We start from the raw sequence: 24,155 nt of genomic DNA, 5'->3' as shown, positions 1-24,155 counted from the left end.
CTGATTTTGAGTTGGTGCCACAGTATAGTGCATATACATCGAATAGTTTGTGTAGTAGCCGTACCCCCGCACTCCGCTGTACTGTTTCAAAAGCAGGTAAAATTCATGGTAAAATTATCCATACTTTGCCAAGCGAAGGACTTTTCTCTTTCGCTGTATCCTGCCTGCACGTATGTGTGTCACGTGAGGTTGCATATACATGTTAATCCGACACGATGAAATAAACTACAGTGTATCAAAATATTGTGCTACGACTATGTCGTCAGGCAGCATAATAGACCACAGGACAGACGACAGCTATTGCTAATTTAAACTCCATGCACCTGCGTTATCTCTTGCGCCCGTGAAAAGCTAACAAATATTAAGTTAGTAACTTTGTGTACGATGTGACCACTTCACTGCTAACTTTTTGCTTGCGGTTACCGCCTTTTTTTAATAAGTTTTCTTGTCGCGCCCTCATTAAATTCTCCGCAGAGTCAGCCCTCTGCATGCAGTCCACTATTCGCTGTCTTCGTAAGAATTCGCCGAGAAGAGGACGTGCCGAAGGAAGCACTGCCGGCATCCATCTGGCTCTCCGCAATCTCTGCGGTCACGCGGCATTGCAGCTCCCGCGGGATGTTGTCTGAGTAAGCAGTCGCGTGCGCATTTCTCACGCGGGTCCCACAATTCCTAGCGTATCAGACGCTCGCCGGCGTGCCCCAAAAGTGTCGCCTTTCGCAGACCTCGGCGGCGTCGTCGGAAAAAACACGCTTCCTCTCGTCCCCTCCCAGACGAGGGTCGTTGAGTCGCGCCAGCCTCCCTGCATGCATGGCGGGCTGCGTGGCGCGGCTTCAGAGTTGCGCGCCCAGACCGATGTTGACTGCTTGGAGCCTAGCGTCCCGAATCTAACACCTAAGCTGCAAAAGGCGCCGTGGTGAAGGGCTGCGAACAAATGTGCGAATTAAGCTTCTTTAACTCAAACCGGTATGCCAGTACTGCGCAGGGCTAATTAAAGCTATAAATGCGCTTAGTTACAGCGTTGCTTTAGGGCATATATGACGAGGCATCTCTGCTCGGAACGATATCTAGGCAAGCGTTCGGAAAATAGTGTCACGCAATGCGTTGATGTTTCAGTTACTTTTGTTCTGCAATCCATCAAACGGCCGCATTTTGTTTTAAAAAGGAAACAGAACAGCAGTGCATATTACTGCAAGTTTGACGACTCATATCACGTAACTGGTTCATCTTCAGGATTCGTTTCAAGTAGTTAAATACACAATTCTCAAGTTGCAACATGTGCACTGAATTAGATAAAAATGTGGTTACTGATGCTTTGTTAAACACAGTTAACTGCCCACGATTTAAACACGTGGACAGGTTTGCATTGCCTACCATCACGACTAATAATTACAGCTCCCCTGTGCAAATGCGCCGGCTTTGGATCTTGATCGCTCGCTTGACAGGCAAATCACACGCCAACCTGTGGCTGCTGGGTCTAGCCAACACGCGTGGCTGATGGCTGACTATACAAAAAATCTGAGATGTTACTCTCGCTGCTATTAGCATTCTTACCTTCTATGATCGTGGAATTAGTGATGATACGTGCCCACACCCAGTGCCGGATATCAAGTGACCCAATTTGGCGGGAAAGCGTTTAGAGATACAATTATATGGGTAGGTATAATACTGGGAAGTGAGGCAAGTATTCTAAGGATGTTAACGGCAGTAGTAGCATTCGAATACACAGGTCTTTACAGTATCCTATCTGCCTGCTGCGGTTGAAACAGAAGAAAAGTCGGTTTACAAAGGCACGCACCTAACCGGAAAAAATTAAATCTGACGAAACGTATCCGATAAGATCGCAGCTCACAATAACATCTCGAATGCTTCCAAAAGCGTGCGCGCGCGTCTCGGTATTGCCACGAGAGGCTTCCGAGGTGTATGGCTCTCGAAATCTCCGCGTGCGATCCCGTCCACCCAGGATCCCCTTTTCAGCCGCGAGTCGATGGGTCTCGGGGCTGCTTATATTTCCGGTGGATTTCCCGATAGTGCATGCGTGTCTGCTAGCTTTCAACGCGACCGACTCCCGAGACGCAAATCCCTCGAAGCTATGTATGGCTGCCGCTGCTGTTGCTCCTGGGTGGTGCGTATATGCGGCGTGACCTCTTCGAAAATCGGAAGCTTAGCATGAGCTCACGGAGCGTCAACATCTCGGAGTGCAGTTTCGCGCCGACTCTTATTTATGGCCGCTGGTACACGACGTCGCGCGACATAGGTATCAGCGTGTATTTGTTGCGCGGGTTAAATCGGTGGCGTTCTGACTGGATAACCAAACTGGCGTTCGGATCCGCTCCGCAAAACTCGAACTCGAAGCATCTTTCTTATTTTTTTTATTTAAGTAAGCAATTCTCGTGCCAGTCTTTGTTATGTTCATCTGACATTAAATGTCGCCAAAATGCCACCTTAAACAAACAAGAACAAAAGTAGAGATGGGCGACTGGTTTTAGCTCTCTGATATCTTCCAGACTGTATCGCGGTTTGAACGTTCCCAAGCCTGCAGTTGCGCTGTTTCTGTGAGTTTGTGTTGCCAGAGAAAGGCGTCGTTAGAACACGCGTGTCAGTTGTGGCACAAAAACATCTGGAGTTATGGGAACACTGTGCACTTTGTTTTCTATTTTTACATCGTATTACTTTTCACATTGTAGAAAGGACGTTAGCGCGAATATTTTCCCGCGTGAACAGCAGCACATCGTTAACCAAGCCAGAAATAAAAAAAATGAGAGGACAAAAAGAAAAATGGCGGCGCCAGCTGCACATTCGGCATCACGCTAATCTAGCGAACCGCTGTTCGTAACATAATTACAGTAAGTTTTATTAAAATACAGAAACTGCTCTTCTGCGATGACGTATTCTGTAGCTTCGCTGGCAAACGCGTCTTTTAAACTTGTGTTATAGCCGGGGACAAAAGTTCTTCGACCTTTTCGTTGATCAAAAGTACTCCGTTTCATTTCACCCACATACAAAAAAAAAATAATGTCAACTTTTTTTTTTCCCCTTCGTGAAGCTTGTCCTGCGGCATAGATCTTTCTCTAAGTGAAAGCTGCGCGGAGACCTTCCACATACAGAAATTACAGTAGTGGCTTGGCAAAGTTGTCATCCATGAGCCTATGCCTGCGTCTGCCTGCTCCGTCCGTATAGCATGCAATGGTTAGCAGAACCACAACAGCTGCTGAATGTCCGCTGTAGATGTTGGAGCTGAACACTTTCAGCAGTTCACTGAGTCTTCAGGTTTTGCATCACAAGCCCGGGTAACGGAAGGTGTAAGGCCTACCGCAGCCCGTATATTCAAAGAAATACTTCATGCGCGAGAGAAATATTATGGGGATTGGAGCTAGCAGGACACACGGAGCTAAGGATTAAGGCGTGTGTGTCCCAACGGAAAGTGATACTTTTGGACTAAAAAGATAAAGTCTGAAGGAAGGGTATCAGGCGCGGTCTCTGGTGGGAAACTATTGCACGCATCACTCTCTGCTAGATCGCTGTGCTGGCTCTGACTGTGTCCCTCCCCCCAGTGTACATATTGGCGGCGAATGGGGATTAAAAAAATTCTCTGGGGTTTTATGTGCCCAAACTACAATTTGATCATGAGGCACGCCGTAGGGGAAAAGGGTGGGGGGGGGGGGTGCTCCGGATTAATTTGTACTACCTGGGGATCTTTAACGTGCACCCAGTGCTCGAGACACGGGTGTTTTTGCATTTCGCCCCCGTCGGAATGCAGCCGCCGAGGCCGAAATTTTATTCCGCGATCTCACGCTTAATAGCGCAATGCCAAATCCACTTAAGTAACCAAGCTGGGTGATGAATGGGGACGCCCTGGGAAGATATTATCTGTCTTCGAAAATTCATGAAATCTTGCAAACTTTTATGAGGTGCTGTATATCGCCGAGGGAGGTAGTGTAGATGTCAACCATGCAAACCAGGTGTCTCACTCGTACACCTTGAACCAAAATTTAATGTAGAGTGATACACCTTAGACGAACAAGACCAATGGTATATTCTTCGCAGTCGCCTCGAGTTCCTCACACTATTTTTGAAGTGCCTGCAGTTAGGTAATTCATTGCCGCTAATTAAGCATAATTCTAAATATTCGTTTTAGGACATAAGTTGCAATTGAAGTGTTAAATTATATTCAGAGGCGCTAGGAGACAAAACCACGATCTGATTATGAGGCACGCCGTAGTGGGGGCTTCAGATTAATTTTGACCAGCTGGGGCTTTTTAACGTGCACCCAATGCACAGCACACGGGCGTTTTGCAGCGAAGCTGTATATGGCTAGGGTTCCGTGTATATTTCGTGTGCTTCAACAAAAACTATCATCATCAATGGCTCATACCCCCTTAATCATTAATACCTCCGTAAAAAGGCAAAAACGCAATGGCTCATCGCTCCCTAAGGAAGATGCTACAGGCACTCAACAAAGTGAAGCGGACAGTGCTTACGTTCTTTCTAATCACGCATAGAACATAGAGAACAGCATGTTGAAAATTGTCCACATCAATGGCTCACACCCACGGAAGCAACGGCTCATATCCCCGGAAGCAAGCAAAAAATGCAATGACTCATAGTCCCGCAAGGTTCATCGCTACAAAATATATGTACAGTTGTCCTCTTGAGGCGCAAGAGGACAATGCCAGCGACTGTGGCGATGGATGTCTGTGCCGTACAGATGAAACATGGAATTGTGATATCCACTGTGCATATATATCCAGGCCTGCCCTAGTGTGCCTGGAGAAGTTTGTGATCACGCACTTTTGCATGGGTTAGTCGTAATGACAGCACCCAAGTGATCAGCGTTGGAGCCTTCAATGTGGACATTTCAAAACCAGACAAGAAATGGTTTACTCAGTTTGTGCTATAAAAGTTTGGTTTGAAGTGCCATACCAATCCAAGTCACTCAACTGCTCAACAACGGTGGTGTATAAATTTGACTAAGATTCTGCCTTAGGTTGTACGTAACCCAACGAATCAGTTGTATATCACAGTAATCACAGAACTATCGTCACTGCCATTACCAAATGGGGAACAAAAATACATTTACCCTTGTCTAACCCTGTGAGATGTGCTAAAGATTCGCTAATCATCCACTTTCTCAGAGTGGAATAGCTCCTCAATTTTTCGCATTTCGCCTCCATCGAAATGGGGCCGCCACGGCGGAGATTCGATCCCGCGTCCTCAGGTTTTAGCAGCGCAACGCCATGGCCACGGCGGTTATTCGAAAACTTGTAGAGCGTGCTCTGAAACAGCCGATGAAGTTGTTTTCATGACGTTATGTTTGGCGTCGTTATTAAAAATAAAGATGAAGAAAAGAAAACTAGAGAAATAAAGGAAGGGGCGGGGGAGGGGGGAGGGGGGGGAGGGGGGAGGGGGCTTGTTTGCAGTGTCTACCGTACGTCGGCACCATCGTTGTCTTTGTGGCGATCGAAATCCGCCAGTTATAAAATTCTTATATATAGGGCAGTTGTGAACACGGGTGCAAATAAATTCATTAGCATCTGTCTACAATGGATATGCGGGCTTCGTCCTTTCCAAACACGATCCTTTCGTTCTTCATACCCGGCTTAAGTGAAGCGGCATTGCCCTTCCCGACGGCTACCCGTCGAGTGTGCTCTGTCTTTGTGCAGAGAACGAGCCGTTCATAAACGTCTCCTGAACTTGTATTCAGAAGGACGTGATGGCGTCTTTGTGCCACTTAACGATCGTGTTCACTCGGCCGCAGCTGTTTTCCCGTATATTAGACGGCTCAGTTTCATCATCTCTAGCACGTTAAAAATTATTACCTGCGCTTCACCAAAAGTGTTTTCTGTTATTGCACCGAGACACCTATATAGCCTTAAGTGCCGGTCCGAGTGCTCGATTCTCGGTCGCGATCGTCGAGTTTCAACGCGAGTAAGTGGCACTCGCCAAAGAACACAGAGATTGTTCGCGGTTCGTGCATGTGCGTCGCGGCGTCGCGGCTCGCGGTCGCATGATTAATTGCGTGTGCGCGCGTGGCACGAGCTGCGTGTTCGCACGCGTTTAAGCGGCGCGAGTCGCCGTGGACGCCGCCTGTTGTGTGCGCCTCCGACACGGCCCTGGCCGGGAGCGTTCGACCGGCGCGCGCCAGGAGGTCGCGGACACGTCGAGGAAGCGGAGGACCGCGATGGGACCTCGTCACGCGAATAAACAAGCAAGCGGCCGGATCGAGTCTCAACACGCTGGTCCTGCCTTAAGGCTTTGAAACCCCGTTGTTCGAATATTAAACTTCACTTTATTAATTCCCTAAAATACCATAAAACTTTAAAAGGCAGTAGGCACAAGAAAGCGCACCGAGTGCTTGACAAAGGTGCCTGACCCGCGCACGCCGGGGGCAGTACAGTACACGTAAAACAAAACAAATTTCGTACAAACAATCATTAACTGTTTCATTAAAAAAAATATTTCGTGTTTATTTCTGTTACCAGCGAAATACCACAACGATGATACAAACATGATAAACCACTTGCAAAATGCGTAATAGATAATAGAAAAAGAAAAAAATTAAGCACTAGTATATTTCTTACGCAGATACAGCAAGAAAACGATGTAACTGACAGAAAATGTTAGAAGTGACACAGGCCAATACAAAAAAAGATGTCGCGTTTTCTAGGATACCGCAAATTTCGCTCTTATTTCTTTTTCGCACATTTTGAGGCTTACAGACACTCTGCTCACAGTATCTGAGTGGAGGGTCCTTTAGCTTTAAGATGTGCAAATGCAAGAAAGACCGGCGGTGACGCCTCCTTGGAGATTCTGCACCGCTCTTGCGACGTTATGAATTTCGACAGTGCCTCTACTAGTTTAAACAGTTGGTTAGTGACAAAGAAAAGTTACACTACATCCTAAATAAACGATAGATCGAACCTAAGCAGCTCGGAGAACGTTTTGGGCACTATAATCGGGACGTTCAAGTACGACAAAATATTTTAAAATCCGTGACCAACTAGAAACTCCACACTTCAATAGGGTTGCCGGCGAAAACACAGGCAAGTAAACTTCCGGATAAAAAAATATATTACAAAAAAAGGGGGGGGGAGGACCACGGACAAAGAAATGGTAGGTTTTACGTGCCAACATCACGATTTAATTATGAGGCACGCAGTATTATCTCCGGATTGATTTTGACCACCAGGAGTTCACCAACGTGCACTCAACGCACAGTGCGCGAGTGATTTTGCTCTCAAACCCCTTCGGAATGCAGCTTCCGCGGCCGCGACTGAACCCACGACCTTAACGCTCGGTGTTAGAAATATAAACAGTGAGCTGGTAAATAATTTATATCTTGCAGTAGGTACTGTGCTTACGTTGTCCGTCCAATCACGGCTGTTTTATTGTTTGCGACCATAAGCAAAGTAGCAGGAAAAATTATGCAGCAACGTCTTTCGTGGTAGTTCATCCGACGTCTCGGTAGTTCTACAAGTCTATAGAGGTTGTATTTTGGAAGGGTTTTTTCGACCAGATTTTTTTATAGCGAAGCTGTATATGGCTAGCTTCCGACGGATCGATGTCGACAGACCGAAAACCCTGGGCCGATCCCGAACAGAGTGCAATACCGGGCCGACCCGCGGCAGGGGTGAAGCAAGCTTCAAGCACTCCACCAACTTGCAAAAATAAGTTTAATATCTTGGGCCCGAATTCTACACTTTGACCCGCACCGGCCATGGTTGGACGGATGGATGGATATTAGGGCGACCCTTTTCGAACGAGGCGGTGGGTTTGCGCCACCAAGCTTTTGTTATTATATTGCCTAATGCCCTACCCATGTTAAAAAAGCAGAAAAAGAACCCCACGATTATTTCCCATAACCAAAGTCTCTGAGCCTCTATTGTGAACTTTGTTTTTGTACGCCTCCGTTGTTTGTCCTTTCCCTACTTTTCTTCCACCAATCTTGCGATCCCCTTTTACTATTATTTATTGCGGACATGTTTACTTTCCCCTTGCTCTCACTGAACCCAAGAGCTTCAAGGAGGCGAGTGATCCCTAAATCACCGCTGGGCAGATATCTTCACATTCGAATAAAACGTGCCCCATTGTTTCCCACGCCCATGCCTTGTTATTCCTTATATCTCGCTTCATAAATGTGTGTTCTAAGGCATCCTGATCTCGCTTCAAAATGTAATGAGCTTCCCTTTGAGTTATCACAAATTGTTTCTTTCCTGATTTCGGTCTTTCCTCTTAAGTAGTTCCTCATAGCAGGTTTCTTTTCTATTGCCGCCACCCATGAGATTATCTCAGCCTCTCTGACTTTCCGCTTGACGTTCTTTGTTGGCATGTTGCTCACCATAGCGGTCGCACACTTGCTGGTAAAGACCGATCCACATGACGGACCAAATTGCTGCTTTGGACCACGGTCCGCGCATCACGTGATAGGACGTCACCAGTTCGTGCGGACCGCCGTTGGCCCGCGCAAGCCCGCGGCCCTCGCGGTCCAACAAATCGCCGAGGCTTTTCCCGCTTCAATTTTGGCGGCGGACCGCATGCAAACCGCAGCGATTTTGGCGTAGCCAACGAATGATGTCCGGCAACAGTGCCTTTAGCCGAATCCAATCTAGTTTTCGACTCAGCAAAAGTATATATTATTCTAGTACACTATTGCAAAAGCCAGTCGTTTCATGTCCGCCATTCGCGTTCCGCCTACACGTGCGTGCAGCAGATATATTTTTTAAACAACATGTCCTCTTGGAGTGACGAGGAGGTTTTTTTTTTTTATTTCGTATCCCTCGTTGAGCAGTTCCCGGCTTTGTGAGACTTGAGCTGGATTGATTACAATGATAAGGCGAAAAAGCGTTAGTGTAGCTGGTTGGTCTGCTCTGCCGTCTGCTATGGCGGTCCGCCGTGTGGATGTGCTCTGCGCCGAACCGGACCGCGGCGGGCCGTGACGTCGCATCACGTGACCGATCGGCCCGCAGACTTGGTCCGTCATGTGGACCGGCCTTTAGCTTCCTGGCTCTTTTCCTCCGCTGTGAATCAATGTTTTTCATGTACGAACATCTGAAGACTCTTTCAGCCCGCTTACTTTATTCCATATTCTTCAGTCGTTCTTCATAATCAATTTTACTGTGAGCTTGCCTCACTTCAATACTTGTCCAACTTGGTCATGTCTACGTTCGCACCACCCACCCTTTGTCGGCGTTCCAAGCGCTTGCGAATCTCCTTTCCTTTCCTTCCGCCCTCCCCAGGTGGCGGTTCCGCCGGAGCATCACACGTGTATAGGTTCCTCCGGCTCCTCAGGGCGGCGATCCCGTCGTCCACGCCAATGTATATAAACATTACGGCAAACGAGTCCCTACCTATGTTCAAAATTCTGTGTCGCCTCTGTGTCATATGCTAAACAGCTTCACTGGTCCACGTTCACATCCACCTTCACAGAATGGAATAGCTCTTTTTTTTTTTGCATTTCTTATTACCCCCCCCCCTCCCAATCTAGGTGGACCGTTCCAGTGAACGCATGCGCGGGTGAACGCATGCGCGTGGATTCGTGTGATCCGATGACAATCGGCAAACTAAGGAGAATGGAAAGATGAAAGTATTGTTACGGAATGGGGCCCTACAGGTCAACGACTGCCACGTTTGTAGAACCCATGCAGAAAGCGTCGCTACTCGCTGCTTCGCCTTTGGGCAACGCGAGCAACATTGCTGGAACGTAATACGGTATGCCAGTCGGCATGCTTTCGAGCAGATGGAATGCGCGGCACCCTTGCCTTCTAGCTCGGTTTCAGGGATCAGCCTTATTTTAAGTGTTTACGTAACGCTATACTGGAACAGGCTAGATGGCGATTTCCAGTGAGTCCGGCTCAAGTTCGAAATCAGGGAGCGAGCTGGAATAACTGTTCAGGTTTGAATGAGCGTGCGCAAGTTTTTCAACGTTGGCTGTAGTATTTTGTCTTCCCTTAGTGTTAAATTAGATTAGCTTAAAACTAGATTCTGGCGTTTTGCGAGCGAAAATAACGATCTGTTTATTAGTTGGGCATGCAGTAGTGGAGGACTCAGTAGTGGAGTGGAGAAATAATTTTGACCACCTGGGATTCTTTAACGTGCACCCAATGCACGGTACAGGAGCGTTTTTGCATTTCGCCCCCATCGGAATGCGGCCGTCGCGGCCGGTATCGCCCCCGGCGAGCTCGAGATCAGCTGCTCGACTGAACTTATGGAGTCACTGAACTGCGGTGGCGGGTTGTCAGGCGGCCAGTGACCGCCTGATATGATACACGAAGTCATTTTACGCGTAATATCCGTCGTAAGATACATAAGACGCGCCGATGCTTTCTCAACGTGTTTCTACACGCCTATACGTCAATCTCCTCAACAAAATGTTGAAGATATTGACAAGGCAACGTCGCCTTTTCAGTATAAATACAGCGCAGAATGAATGATGCAGTGCCTACTGCGAGTGGCCGTACAGGTGAACCCAGTTAAGGCAGAAGAATGATTGTGTCGCTGGTGACAATATTTATTCCAGCGCAGTGTCGTCTACAAAATATAAAATCGTAAGGACGGCGGTACCGCATCCATAACGCTATTGACCAAATTACCCTTATAATAATGCGCATGAAAATGCGAATATTTCTTTCTGTATTTCTTTATCTTCCTAATTAAAGAAAATGTTGTCATCTATAATACTCAGTATGGAAAACGTGTGGCATTTTTCACTTAGTGCGAAGGGTGTGCACGCTCTGGACATAGTTCGTGTGGTTCAAATTTCATATCATGCATAGTATAATAGCAGCGTCCATAGTGAACGTAGTATGTAAATTACGATAATTTGCGTATTGAGATTACACTAGCCTCATGTTGTGTCCTGTTTCTAGAGTTTTTTATTCATGCTAATTACAATACATCAAAAGATACGTGTTACAAAACCAAGGGGAAAACGGGTAAAAGGTGTATAATCTAAAAACGCAAACAAATGGCTAAAAAAACTAGTTAGTGGTGTTAGTAATAAAAGACTAAAACTGTAAAGGTGTAAAACAGTGCAAAAATGGCGCTTCTCTAAAAACATAAGATCGTCTAAGAGGTGCCGACATGGGCTCTAAAAATCTTTGTAGAGGCGCTTATTGTGTCGCTGATGCACAGGCGTTTGAGAGTCCGTAGGTATGACCTACTGCACAGCCTGCGCATCACCCGGTCGTTCCCCACATCCCAGCTGCCAAGGCAGCCGACGACCACCGCGTCCACCGTCACGCGCTGGAACCGCCGGAGGAGATGACGCTGTACAGGGGCGTACTTCTCCTCCTTAGCCTTCCGGGCGTCCTGGAACGCCTGCAGCCTGTTCTCGAAAGGGCAGCAGACGTCCAGGATGAGTGCCTCCTCTCCACGGGCCAGTACCAGGTCGGGCTTGAGTGATGTGTTGCCTACGACCTGGTTCTCCGCAATGACTGTAAACCGACCCAAAGCAGCCTTTTTTATTCTGGCGACGATGGTGTTATGACGCTCCGTCATGGCCCGGCTCTGCCGCATGCAGTGGCAAAGTACATGCGGCAGTGTCTCCTCCCCATACCCGCAGCGTCTGCATCTTTTGTCCGCCGCGGGTGCCCAGAGTCTTGTGGCGTTGAGGGGGAGGAGATTTAGCCGGGCTCGATGAATGAAGCGCCAGTCGATGAAATGGGTGTAGCGGCCGGACCTCATGAAGTGGGTGTTTGCCGGGTCGGCCGCCACACACACCATCGCCTTGCCCTGGTTCGGTTTGTCTTGCAGAGATTGGTCCCTTTCGGTGGAGAGGAGCGCCCGGATGGTCTTGACCAGCTTGTGGCGGTTCCTCGCTGACACAGAGGCCTCCCCGCAGTTGATGCGGGCTCCATGCTCCAACAGCTCCCAGGCGACGGAGAGGCGACGGGAGGCTTTGCGGGCCTCCGTCCACACAGACTGGACCTGTGTGGACGTTTGCCGAAAGTCGCCCTCCGTCTCGCCTGAGAGGTAGGCCTCCATGTCCTCGGTGTTCGCGGGTCGTCTCAGCCGCCTTGACACTACGCCCTCGAGCTCTCCTGCTGCACGCTCCCGGACCTCCACGTCGGTCGACGTCAGTAGTTTGAAGGCTCCATCCACCCGACAGATGTCGCTGAGCTCCGCCGCAAGTGGGATCCCTGCACTGCCAGCCTGTGAGCTTCCGTACAAGTATTCATTGGAAGCTCTGGCTGGCACGTACAGGGTCTTCTTGATGAGCGGGCGGAGCTCCTCGTCCAGGCGTTGCCACTCTCCCTTGCTGGCAAGGCCCACCCGCATGGCAAAGTTGAGGGCTGGATACAAAAATGTTTTGATAGCATCCAGCCTCTGCCATGGGGCGAGCATAGAGGAGAGCAGCTTTCTGCCCAGGTGGATGGCCTCGTCGACCGTCGTCTCGTCCGGTAGCACCCTGAACCCCACTGGACGGCCCAGGAACTTGTGCCCCTGGAAGTCGCCAAGCGCCGGAATCGGGTCGCCACCCACGGTGAAAGAGGTGGGCCGTGTACCCACGGGGTGGCGACCAGACAGGTGTAGAGACCGGCACTTGGCGGCGTTGAGTCGCAGCCCGAGCCGGGCAGACAGGGCTGTTACACGGTCCAAGCGGCTCTGCAGGGTGGCGGGATCCGCGGCCAGCAGCGTCAGATCATCGGCGTAGGCAAGGATGTTGTGCTGCCTATCGCCTCCCTGTACTGCACGGATGACCGGGTCCACTACCAGGTTGAAAAGCAGGCCGCTCAGAGGACAGCCCTGTCTCAGCCCAGCTCCGATGGTGATTGGCTCCGTAATGCCAGCTGCTGCCACGACGCAGGTGGTGTTGGCGCGGTAGAGGTCTTCAATGATGGTAGCAAAGGCCTCCCCCGCGCCGGCGCCGCGGACAGCGTCGACGAGGGCCTGATGGGCGACCGAGCCGAAAGCGTTGGCAAAATCGAGGAACCCCACGCACAGCTCCCCACCTCCTGTCCTAGCATCATCCAGGCGTCCCTGCAGCACGAAGTTGTGTTCAAACACCCCATCGTGCGGCAGGAAGCCCTTCTGACACCTGGACAGTACCGCATGGTCGCCCAACCACCTCTGCAGCCGGGTGGTGAGACACCCGGCATACAGTTTGGCGATCGTGCGACCAAGGGCAATGGGTCGCCAGTTTGTGGGGTCCTCGCGGTCGCCCTTCTTGTAGATCAGGATAGTCCTCGTCGACTTCCAGCTCAGGGGCGTGCGGCGGTATTGGAGGCATACGTTGTATACCGCCGCCAGGAACCTGCCCTCAGGGTCCACCTGCCTCCAGTGGTGGTACGTGAGGCGGTCCTCCCCTGGAGCTGTACTCTCGCATTTACGGAGCTTGGCTGCGACTTCTTCCGGTGTAAAGGGGCACAAGTCCAGTTCTTCGGTGGCTGGAAGCCTTGACCTCAGGATGCTGGTATCCACGGGTGTTGGTGACCAGAGGTTCGAATAGTGGTCCTGCAGTGCGTGGGGGTCGATCGGACAGAGCTGGGACGGGCCTTCAGTGATTAACCGCACTGCCCGGCGCCGGTTCCTTCTGTATAGAGTTTGTATCTGCTGGGGGTTGTCGGGGTTCACCTCGCGCCTCCGTGATTGGCGCGAGTCCCCGACTGGCAGCCGCAGGTGTTTGGTTGCGGCTGCAATGGCACGGTCAAGGATGTTTTCGAACCGTGCCCACTCCCCAGCAGACTCAGGCAACCGGCTCAATGCCCGCAGCTCTGCCGTTTCGTCCGCTAAGGTCCACGCACTGCCCTCTGGCCGTGTGGTACCAGCATGTTCGTCCTGGGTCCCGAAGTCCTGGTTGCTTCCGTCGTGGTCCTGCACCTCTGCCCTGCCTGGGGAGAGCTCCTGCATGGCCGCCGGCTCGTGAACCTCGGAGACTGGTGCTCCCGGGCTGCCTCGGTTGGACGGCAGCGATGGCGTTGGAGAAGGGGAGGCCGAGGCCGCGGTCCGCCCTGACTGGTTTGGCGTCCGCGGAGAAGGTGCCTCGGCCGTCTCGCCATCGCTGCTGTGTCCAGGTGTTCCCCGAGGTTCCACGGGAGACGGCTCCTGGTCGGCGGCCTGCCCGGTTGCCACTGCTGGTGTTCCAGGAGGGTCCTCAGCGGGACCCTCGGTGCTGTCCTGCTCTGCTGCGGGGGTGCTGTCGCTGTCCTGCTCCGACGCACCAGTGGCAGCACCCGCGGCGAGATCACGCCTGGCTGCCAGTGCCGCCTCCCTCCTGTGCCACTGCTCGTGGTTGCCCAAGCCCCTCCTTGTGGGGAAGGACATTGGGCAACTGCCACACTGGTGTGGCAGGGCAGCAGGGGGGGCGGCAGTCAAGTTGGCTGCAGCCAGGCAGGCGTGAGAGGCTGGTCGAAGCCCTAGTGTCTCGCCGCAGATGGTGCACACGTTGATGGTGCGCCGGATCCTGGTGCCGTGTTCGAGTTCCAGGTGCCGCTGGAGGGACTGCCGCCGCGCTGTCCATTTGGCCGCGGCATAGGCAGCTCGGCAGCCCTCTTCGCAGCACCGGACCGTTTGGGGCACGGGAAAGAACACCGTGAGGGTGCCATCCTCACGGGCCGGCTGGCGTTCCTGCCCAGGGGTGATGGGGTCGCCATCGTCTTCAGAGATGTCATGGGCCGTGCGGCCGTGGCCCCCAGAGTCCATTGGATGGTCTTACCTTCCGGACCCGGCGGCTCTCCTCAAAGGAGGCCAGGTCCGGAGGCTAGGGGGCCACCAGGGGTGGCAGCTAGTGGGCCAGGCCCATGACAGACGATGGCGAAGGCAGGGGCCAGCCGGTTGTGCCCCAGCACAGCACCAGTCGAGACGGCAGGACCAGCAGGCACCCCGCAGGCAGGCAGCACCAAGCAGTGGTCAGGCCGAGCAGGGCAGGAGTCTCCGAGGGGCGGCAGGCAGCGCCAGGCAGCGGCAGGACCAGGAAGCGGGCCGGTGTGGGTCGTCCAGGGGCCACCAGGTGGCAGCACGCGGGCTGTCCTGGAGGCAGTGCAGCAGGGAGCCAAGGGCCTGGAAAGATAGGGCTGGGATAGGGGAAAGACCTTGCTATAACCGGAGCAGGTAGCCGGGCGCCTCTACAAAGATGAGTGTGTCAAAGGCCGGGCAAGCCAGCTGCATTGACTACACTTTGATCTTAGCCAAAAGGCCGAGAAGCTCCACACATTTTCCTTGTCTTAAGTTTGGAACAGCTGGCTTATTCAAATGAAATAATTCCCAACGTTTTAAAACATCTCTCTCTCTCTTTCTCTCTCTCTGGCTCAGGTTCGCTTGTCAGCCAAACTGCCACTTGGTTTTCTATCGATACCAGTTTGCCCTGTAGCATAGAATTGAGTGAAAGATCGAAAAAGTAACCGTGAAGCCTCGTCTCCCGAATGATGTCCGGAAGGAGCGAACAATGTATCCCGTGCGTGCACAGCTTTGAAAGCCCGCAACCTGTCGGAATGAAGGCGGGCGCAGTTTACGTGGTGTCGACAGGCCGTTTACAAGTCGACCGCGCAGTTGACGAAGGCGACGCGCGCAGGACAGAGTGAACAGATAGCTGGTGAAGGGTATACGCGTTGGTTTAAATCTCCACTCAGCGTGGATAGCCGGTGCTTTCTTTTTGCTTACATTACGCGCCACAGTCATCAGGGAAACAAGGAGCATGAGTGGGGAAAGCTTGAACCGTTATAGAAAAGAAAATGAGAGTATTAACGCACATTAAGCTTCCGGTAGTCATAGTGCTAAGAGAACTGAAATCCGGAGGAAGAAAATGGAGAAATGAAGGGTCCTAGCAGTTTCAGTAAAGTTAACATCAATACGTGGGGACATCAAGGACGGGTACTTCGCCTAAGTATACGCGGATGGTTTCTTAAAGTTCTTACTCAGTCTTCAAAAATAGTTTTTTGTGTTTATGTAGGGAGATAACGCCGCGGTTCCGGAAATAAAACGCCTTCTGCTGTATTCTTCACACTTGAATTCAATGAAGTAACTAGCCTCTCTATCGACTGTCGAAGAACATCAGTACGTCTGTGCTTACACTGTACATTCAAGTTGTCTATGAAGGACGCTTACATGGGCCATTATTACAGCCAGCCGCCACCGACAACAACTGCACGTTACGTCACTCAACTAACCCGTTATAACTAACATGCCGAGGATGACGAGGCCGCCTTTGACGAAGATAGTTCCTCCTATCGAAACGATGGCCAGCCTTTCTGAGGCACTTTATCGCTGTTTATAGCCTTAATACCACAATGTGCTACTCCATCTGTCACCCCCATTCTTGATTTTGGATTTCCATGGGCCATTATTTGTGCTTTCATATGCGCATTTGTATCATACATGTTGGTGTTAACGGCACTTCGTTCGAGCACCATGTGTGTGACATATGCGTTTAGAGAGTAGTGTGTCACTCAAAAAAATTTGCACCCAGCGCATTTGCGATGTCCGGTGGAGTGCAAAGACGAAGGCGCCTGGTCTCGGAGTTCATCTACTCTTGGACAGTCACACAGATGTTTGTTTACGCGGGACATTAAACACCAGTGAACAGGGAAGAGCCTACAGGGCGATCCAAAAGTGCACTTCGCGAAAGATGCATCCCACGTTATCTCGGTGGCGTGTTGGCTGACCTCTGGCGAGCTATCTCGCTCGGGGGTGCCAGAAATTGAACGCCACGACGAGCCTTATCGGTCTGTCATAGTTGACCGACCACGGGCAGCTTCCGTCGCTAGGTCAACATGACGGAGCTCGCTGCTACACGTGAACGTAAGCAAAAACCGCGTGATCGTAAAATATAGGCACTCGTAAATTTCGATCAGATATTGGCGTAGCAACTGCCAGAGGCACTCGCCACTTCCGTAACTTTAGCGCACGTTTCATGCGCTTTCTATTCTGTTCACCTTCTGGGAGACAGCTTGTGTCTCAGTGCCTTCGAGTCTTGACGACTGCTTCTTACGTTGCTGCAGCAAGCGCATTTTGTACCGGGATGCGCTCTCTGTCATCGGCTGGTAACATTTAGTAGGCGGAACATTAATAACTTACGTCACTTTGTATTCCTGTGCATGCCTTCCCTTGTTTTAGATAAATCTTTGAATCAAATCGCTATCACTTTTCAGCTACCACTACATTCTATATCCGCGTGCTAATGTGCTGAATATTCTTGTTTTAATAGATGCACACCCTCATTTGGCTTGAGGATCTGGTAACGGCACCAAAGACTATACACATTGAATTGTGACAGAACTATATAGAGTTCTGTTAAAATTCGATGCGTACGCACAGCTACCACCAGTGCAAGGTGACAACTGCTCATGTGCCTGACTCGCCATTGGGAACGTATGCAAGTGCAGCTGATGCACGGTAGGCGCTATATAGTAACTGCAACTATCATTCAGGCAAAGTTTGCGCAAGTAATGCAGTCTACAGAAAGATTACCATTGATTAAAATAAACAACGCAGTTTGCACGGCGGGTCATCAAGGCCCTTGCAGACATTATCCACATCGCCCCCCCCCCCCCCCCCCCCCCACTAGCTGCGCCCGAACCGACAGCGCAAATCAGAAGGATCCAGAAGTCGGGAGAAAAACCACACGCGACCGCTGCCCTTCCTGCGGCGAACGACAGACAGCGATGCCGGGAGGGACAAGACAAACTTCTTGTATCGTTCTCTCCAGTCGCGCGTACTCTTGATTGGTGTCAGTGACTCCGCTAAACGGCAGCCCCGCTATGGCCGCCCCTTCCCTGTCTTCGAGTCTGAAAGGTTCGAGACGGCGGCGGGTCTCGGGAGGGGGGGACAGAAATTGAAAGAAAAGTGGGCGAAAGACGTAACTCAAGTCGAACTCGCGCATGAAGCGGTAAATGAGCGAATGGAACTCCGACGCACACAACCACTGTGGGAGTAAGGACGAGCGCATCCGCTCTTAGTGCAGATGAGCAGGGAACGCTCGCGCATATATATATACATACACGTACGGGTGCTACGAACACGCTTTGCCGCGCGGATGAAAGTCAAGCTGTGCAAAGGGAGAAAGGAAGGCAACACAAACCGCCGGCACAGCACACCGACTGGCCAACGGCACGAGAGCATCGCTGGCCTGAAGCAACAGCGACGGGCGTCGAACGGGCGGAAGTGTCGCGTTACAGCGCTTTCCGTCGCGCGCTGGCGGCTTGCGCACCACGCCACGGGGCGAGGAGGCAGGCGATGAGCTCAAGGGTACCCGCCCCCCTCCATCGTCTTGACAGCGGTCCGCGCTGTTCTGTGTCCCTTCCCAAGGAACGAGGCCCACGGAGCGCCGCCGGCCGGGCCCTAGAGTCTCTGCGCGCGCCTCTGTGCTGGGCCGGGTTGGACGGGTCCTGGGCTGGGAGTGCTCGCTTGCCTCTGCTTCTCCGGGGTGCCGGAGAGGGAAGCGCGCCTTGCGTCGGAGAGCAGGGGTCCGCCCGAGGTACCCCCGAGCCTTCGATTTCTTTTTTCGGACATTGCGAGAGGGGTCCCCGCTCTGTTGCGTTGTCAGCCGCGGGGGCGTCCTTGGGTGAGACGAAACGTCGCTCGGAAAGTGCTCCAGGAATCGCAGAGGTGAGAGGCATGCTGCCAGCGCGCTCGCGTGCTTGGCGAGGTGACAGACGTTGTTTGGTCTGCGCCAGATGAAGCGCGGGTGAATGCTTTCCGCATCGTTGTTAACGCGCCGCCGTAGCGCGCGCGGGCTGAGAACTTTGTTTCGTCAATGCGTTAGGGTGGCCCAGCGATGGCCTGTGCTACGAAGTAATTAGTGGTGTAACCGAAGGGCAATTAGAATCTGCCAGAGCGCGAGTGACATGTGCAGCGGTGCTTCGGAATAACACGAGTGATTTTGTCGGTTAAATGCCCCGCTCCGAAATTCCATACTGGTCGCAAACGCATGAAACTGGGTCCTGTCTAGCACCTGTCGGGAGCAGGAAGACCCAAATAACGAAATGAAATTGTATTTCTGCCGCATAGGGAGGTGATTTACGACGTTGTATATGTGTGTTTCTTGTGTGGTCCTTTTTTTTCGTTTTTCTTGATTAGAAACGTAACTGTGTCGAGTTTCTGTGCTACCGCTATGAAGTCAATTTTACTTTGCTACCGCTTGTCTACCGTGAAGGGAGCATTGCGCGCCACGCCATAGTACACTTTCACGAAACACACAGCTGAACGCGGCCTTCAAACACCGACAGTGAAAGCCATGTAGCATCTGCAGTTCACATGTCACCCGGCTCACCAGGGAGAGAAAAGTGCTTAAAAAAGAAAAAAAGGCTTTCTTGCAGCAGCTTGAGTAAAGAGCCTTGCAGTATAATCTGTAAGCAACTGCATGTGCAGGAAAACTGTACAAATTATAGGTCTCACTATTCGAGATCAAACAGATAAAGGCAGAACACAGCATTTTGCAATAAGTCGAAGAACTTATTTCAGTGTATTGAGCAATGCACTCTTTTATGGCCACTTCATTTCGCTCATTTATGCAGCTGTCCTTTAAGAAGGATGAATGCGTCATAGATCAGTGCATAAATATTACGCGTGATAACGTGCACATCTTGCATGCCCCTGACGTAGTTGTTTAGTGGCGTTATGTTGCTAAGCACGAGGTAGGGGAATAAAATCCCGACTGCGGCGAACGTGGGGGCGAAATGCAATAACGCCCGTGTACCGTGCACTGGGCGCACATTAAGGAACCCCAGCTGGTCGAAATTAATCCTCTACTACGGCGTGCCTCGTAATCACATTGTGAATTTGGCACGTAATACCACAGAATTTATTATTATTATCTTACATTTACTAATAGCAAACAAGATAGTTCACAGGAAAATGAACGCTTGAAGCGATGAACAGTGGTCGAGGCAATTGGATGCCTCGGGCTGGAGCCAATGTTTAGACAAGGGGACTTGTATTCGTGAGAGCAACTGTCTTGACGAAGGCAAGTCCCTTTGCCGAAAATTGGCTCTAGTGACGGTCTTTGTTCTACAATTGTTAACCAGGAACTCATGGCGGTGTGCAGCAGAAGTATACCAAGAACGACGACGCACCATATGTTTTAAACGGGACCTATGGCATCCTCGTTAATGCTCATCTTCACCAAAACCCAATCTGTCTGTGCCCTCTGCGCATCACTGCAAAATATTTTCGTCCGATGGCAGGTGTGCAAATGTGCAGGCTATCGCATAAGTATATGGCAGGACTGTACAGTTTTCACCTTAGATACGGTCTGCTTCAGCAGGGATTTAAACAGGGGTTCCTGCGTCTGTTCAGCGCAGCTTTCACTGTGGTATTCATCACATACGTAATACTCGTCTGTCACCGGGGCATTTCGCTAATGGGCCATGCTGGACACCCTTCGAAACTTTTGAAGTTTTGAAAAGAAGCCTTATCGTTGGGGCTCCTATTTGAATGCGCGTGCTAGCGCATAAATGATTTCGTCTGGAAGGGCTCCGGCCGCCTGGACGGAATTCGTTGCCTACCCCCTGCTTAGGCCAATAAGGCCATCCGCTTAATCAAACGTAATTATTTCTCCTCTCGGTTAGAAGAACAGGCGCGACCAAACCAACCGACAGAATCGGAGTTGTTTTTCTTTCTGTTCATGCTGCAGACGGGTGCTTCAAAATTGTACATTACTTCAACATTGAAAAGATCAACTGAATGCGGGCAAGCATTTACAAAATAAAAAAATAAGAGGAGAACTTCGGAAATGGAACCAACTGCGTGTTCCTGGCTGTCGTGTATACTATAGTCGTCAGCATTCTTAAAACAATAATTTCGCATAACGGAGTAACTAACCAGTACTAATTAGCCAGATCGGTATATTATAATGAGCTAAAAACTATAAAGTTATACACAACAAACAGAGGGGTCGAGCAATTGTTCCCAACAGGATAACTATAGATTGTTTTCAGGTTCTGCAACTTGAGCCCGTGAAACTGCCTACCACATCCCATCCGTGTGCCGAATGCGGCTGTCCCTCTTCATGCGCGCGCATGCAAAGAGAGAGAGAGAAGAGATAGTGTGGGAGTGAGAGAACGTGTGCGTGTATTTCGCACCAGCTTGATCCACAGCTAATTATTTTGCCCGTGCTCTTCTGAACTTTTGGAGTTCAAAGGAGTATGAATAGACTTTCTGGTGACAAACAACGTACAGCTACGAGTAATACAACACGTTTAGGGCGTCAGGCCACCTAGTAAACGTTCCGTGCTTTGGAATGCGAGGCTTCCTCGGCGGGCCGCCGGGCTAAAAGAACACACTAGTTAAGCTGGCTTAGATATCTAACATAATTCATGATGTGGTCTGGCAGCCAACTATTGAGACTGATATCGTTTCATTTGCTCTCCTGTTGGTTCCTTCTGACTTCACTCTCCCTATGCTTAATGTCGGACATTGCAATTGCGTCGTTCTGTAGTCACTTCCCGCAATGCGCCGCGATGTTACGGCCTCGTGAGGCGGCCGGGGCTCGCCAAGTGCGCGCGTGTGCAGTCGACATGGCGTCACAAGAAACGCACGGAAACAATAGGCGTTGGCTCCAAATCTCGCACGAACAACTCGGCTACAAGTGCATGCTCGGCGGTCGTCGAGAACGCAGTCGGGCGCGAAGAGCGTGGATTTATGCAGGCATGCTCTCCTAAGCTGCTCTTGATGGCATACTTCATTCCCGTCGTTATTTTGCGCCTCACGCTCATCTGTTTCCTTTCTGGAAAGATGCCCGTAAGAGATCGGGAAAGGCCACGCAGTATCGTTCGAGAACGGCATTGGAGTACGTCCAGCAACATTCCCCACCCTTGTTCCTTCGGGTTTTTCGAACTATTGCTCGTCATCGTGTCCGTGCTTGCCCGTGGAGAGAATGCGGAGGCAACATTTCGGGCCCCTGCTGAACTTGTTTGCTTTGGTTGTACACTTTCTTTTTTTGCGAAGTGCTATACGCCTCAAGAATGACGAAGATCGGCTGCCGCCATCACAACTAAACCAATTTCGTCACCCTGCCAAATAGAGAACCTTGGATATGCAACAGATATATAGTGCGTGCGCTCAGAAACTTGGATTCGAACGTATGGCGTTTCATTAATAGTTACAAATTTTTATCTTACTATGCACAAGTCATTGGGGAGGGGTATAACGATTGGGTCGATAAACTGTGAAAATAAAAAAAAGGATGTGCAGATTCCATGCACTGTGGGAATCGATGTTATGCGCAGCATTTTGCAGGTATCCGGCTATCAAGCATTGTTTGGGGTTCCGCAAACCGTTACCAGAAAAACCGTTTTTGTTCAAATTGAGCGGTTGTGCGTGCAGGCTGCGAGCGTACGAGTCTGTGACGACAGCAGTACGGCGACGAGCACGTCGAATACTATCGTATGGCAGCAAAGGCCTGTGCCAGCCGTTCGACGCGAGCTTACGACACGACGATTCTTGGATTCTGCGTGGGTAGTGGACGAGAGTAAGCGAGAAAAACACGCATTATGATGTCATCAGCGACTACGCGTTATAAGATCATACCCACATATGGCTATGTCATGTGGTATATGGTAAAACGACAATGGCAAATGAACTCAGGCGAATAAATGCTGAAACGTGGCTAACTTGGGCGATCATGAAGTTAGTACAACGTCGCAGAGTTTCTACGTAGCCTAAGCTGCTACGTAGAAACTGCTGAGGATTGTGTGCCGGTCCCGGAGATAGTGGAAACTGACACGGTGCCTCAAAGCACGATCTGTCGCAAGAAAGACGAGAGAGTGGCACGCGGCGCACGCCGCGCCGAGTGTTTCAAAAGAGCTGGCTGCTTTTGGAGCGAAAGAAATATGCGTGCGATCCTGGCCTAGTGGTTAAAACACCGGGCTGGTGCGCTCCACTGCAGAGTTGCGATTCCACTCTCGGTTACAGATTTTCTTTTCATTATTGCGAGGCGAGACAGGAACCTACCTACCTACCGTAAAGTGAGAAGAATGAGGCAAAGAATGCTTCGCGCTAAAGAGCGCCAAAACAAACAGCAATATCGGTGGGTGTATTCCTCGTTTCGTTGTGTCGCGTGGACTTATGTAATCACTTGTTTTTGGTGTTCGACAAAGAAAGGCGATAACCCGCACGATAACGACGGGGCCCGAGATCGTTTTCGAGGAAGAAGCTTATCGGACTTGCGAGGATGCGCGCCCTGCTATATTTTTGCTGCAATATCGGAGTGTTTGTATGCTCCGCCGCTAGGGCGTCGAATGCGTTGCATTCAATGCCGGTGCTCGTGAAGCGCGGCATTTGCGGTGGGAAGCTTACATCGGATCGTTTTTGATGCAACAAACACAACAACGACGACGACAATGACGAACAACAAAGTGCATGGATGTCTTTAATTACGAATGATACACAGAGCAAAGGCAGTAGCGACCCTCTTGCGAGAGTAACGGCAAATTGCCCACTTAATTTCATTTCCGAGGGTTCCCGAGCCCTCCGATAAAGCACGACTCACCCTACTCGGATACGAGTAGAGTGAACGCACACCACCGAGGAGTGCAACAACGTTCTAAAATGGAGCTAAATATAAAACACGCACACCCGCAAGAAAAGGCATATCAATACTCCTTTTGTAGCTAATCTGTACTCTTTAGCGCATTAGAAGTGCGGCAGTAGTGGAGACATTGATATTGAGCCTCTGATGTTCAGAATCAAAGAGCACGCAAGCTTGTATACTATAAAGATGTCTGAGCACTGGGATCGCGCGCACACGTGGTTAAAGTCATAATTTAAAGCATACGTTAAGAGTAGGTGCGTGCCAATAGTGATTTTTGAGACCGCATCGAATCTGAATCGAGTCGAATATCAACTAGCTTCCGAATAGTTTCCGAATAATGAACAGCCGTTATCACAACTAATATAAAACGATGTTCACATCCTTGTATTCCTAAAATTAGCAAGTTTCTGTCATTACATAGGACGTTATGAAGCGTCGTTTATTAAAAGCACAAATGTAGCATTAGGAGCAAACAATTAGTTTCTTCGCATACACGAGAGATTCAGAGAGTGCGAACGATTGTTGTATAGCCTGTAAATTATCGCTACCTAAGTGACGTAGCCTGCACCACTACGCAAGTCCTCGTGTTTTATGTCTATATTATGCCCGTGGAGGTGAAAACTTACCGTACTTCTTGCTCCAATTTTATGTTTAATTAACTGCAGTTGACATTTCGATATATTCGAGAAGTATC

The 24,155-nt window shown here is 50.4% G+C and overlaps 1 protein-coding gene and 1 pseudogene across 3 annotated transcripts in view; one reads left to right on the top strand and one right to left on the bottom strand.

Moving 5' to 3' along the window:
- LOC139057285 (scavenger receptor class B member 1-like) overlaps window positions 1-24,155 on the top strand; it is a 110,403-nt gene that overhangs the window by 47,793 nt on the left and 38,455 nt on the right. The window contains exon 1 of one of the 3 annotated variants that reach the window (XM_070535206.1): window positions 17,985-18,537. The exons of 1 other annotated variant lie outside the window; for it this stretch is intronic. The gene's annotated coding sequence lies outside the window, so the exon portion shown is untranslated. Of the gene's footprint in view, window positions 1-17,984; window positions 18,538-24,155 lie in introns of those variants that run through there. One more of the 3 variants, XM_070535205.1, reaches the window with a different exon arrangement.
- Window positions 7,574-7,732, bottom strand: LOC139058329 (U2 spliceosomal RNA; annotated as a pseudogene).

The sequence above is a fragment of the Dermacentor albipictus genome, chromosome 3 (assembly GCF_038994185.2).
Source record: "Dermacentor albipictus isolate Rhodes 1998 colony chromosome 3, USDA_Dalb.pri_finalv2, whole genome shotgun sequence".
In the NCBI taxonomy this organism is placed as follows: Eukaryota; Metazoa; Arthropoda; class Arachnida; order Ixodida; family Ixodidae; genus Dermacentor; species Dermacentor albipictus.
This window is presented reverse-complemented; position numbering and strand designations above follow the sequence as displayed.